A 1700-nucleotide genomic window follows, 5' to 3' on the forward strand; every position below is an offset into this window, starting at 1 on the left:
AAAAAAAAAAAAAAAAACCACCGCGAGATACCATCTAATCCCAGCAAGAATGGTCCACAGCACAAAATCTCAAAACTGCAGATGCTGGCCATGGATATGGAGAGGAGGGAACACTTTTACACTGCTGGTGGGACTGCAAACTTAAATACAACCTTTTTGGAAGGAAGTATGGAGAACCCTCAAAGAACTCAAGCTAGACCTCCCATTTGATCCTGCAACCCCATTACTGGGCATCTACCCAAAAGGAAAAAAAACCCTTTTATCATAAGGACACTTGCACTAGACTGTTTATTGCAGCTCAATTTACAATCACTAAAAATGTGGAAACAGCCTAAATGCCCACCAACCCAGGAATGAATCAACAAGCTGTGGTATAGGGGAATTGAACATCATGGAATACTATTCAGCCATTTTTTTAAAAAAGGAGACTTCACAGCCTTTGCATTAACCTAGATGGAAGTGGAACACATTATTCTTAGTAAAGCATCACAGGAATGGAGAAGCATGAATCCTATGTATTCAATTTTGATATGAGGACAATTAATGACAATTAATGACAAGGTAGGGGAAGGGAAGAGCAGAGAGAGGGAAAGAAGGAAGTGGGTGGGGTCTTGGTGTGTGACACACATTTTGGGGGCAAGACACAATTGTAAGAGGGACTTTACCTAACAAATGCAATCAGTGTAACCTGGTTTCTTGCACCCTCAATGAATCCCCAACAATAAAAAAAAGAAAGAAAGTTTAGGAAACCTCATTTCCAAGTTCCAGGGATGCCACATTACCAGATTCCCCCAGGAGTGCTCAGGAAAGCGACTGTCTTATTTATAGATTATTTTTATTCCTTAAATTCCCAGCTGTGCTGTGGGCAAACATTTTCAGAGGTAGAGCAGAGCAATGAAGACCCGTGTACACACACACATCCTCTCCCCAAAGAGAGGCCAGGGTGGAGAAATACAGACCAGATATTAAATACAGATCATACCCTCCAGACTGTCAGGCTGAGGAACAACCAGGACATGTGCACCTGCCCACAATCTCCAACGTGTTAAAATAATTTAATTGGGTATTTCATGGCACATTTTGCATTATTATGGCTCCCTTTGGATGCAACAAATGATTTGCTTCAGTAATATGGAGTCCCAAGTAGTGGCACTATGTGATTAAACAAGTGAGAACATCAACCATTAAATTCGGTTCAGTCAGGCTTACGTCCATCTTATTTCTTGTTTATCATTTAAATTTTCCTGATGGTATATATTCATCTGAGACCATTTGTAAGTAATATGTTTATGAGAGTTTCTCTTTTTACTTTTCATCCAATTGCTACTGCATTTAGAGTTCCAGACCTGCAATTTGATTTTCCTTTGTTAAGTGAATTGATTGTCAGGTTATAAGGCATAAGAATACCATCCTCGATTTCCATATTTATAGCAGCTCTCCAAAATATCAAAAGGCTTGTTTTGTGGGCCTCATAGCAATTCTAGTTTATTAGACTTGAACGCTTGATTAAAACTTGCATAGTCATTAAGCAACAGTCTTAATCAGCCTCTCTGCCTATTAAGTTCAACAATGTTGAAGGAAGTTAAAGGGAAACACGGTAAAAAGTTGAGATACAGCTTGAAAATTCTAAAACAACGCCTTGCTGAGTTATTGGCCACTTTGAAATACAATGAAAACTATAGGTCCTCTCTCCAAAGCAA

The sequence above is a fragment of the Otolemur garnettii genome, unplaced genomic scaffold (genome assembly GCF_000181295.1).
Source record: "Otolemur garnettii isolate 467f Iridium unplaced genomic scaffold, OtoGar3 scaffold00015, whole genome shotgun sequence".
Classification (NCBI taxonomy): Eukaryota; Metazoa; Chordata; class Mammalia; order Primates; family Galagidae; genus Otolemur; species Otolemur garnettii.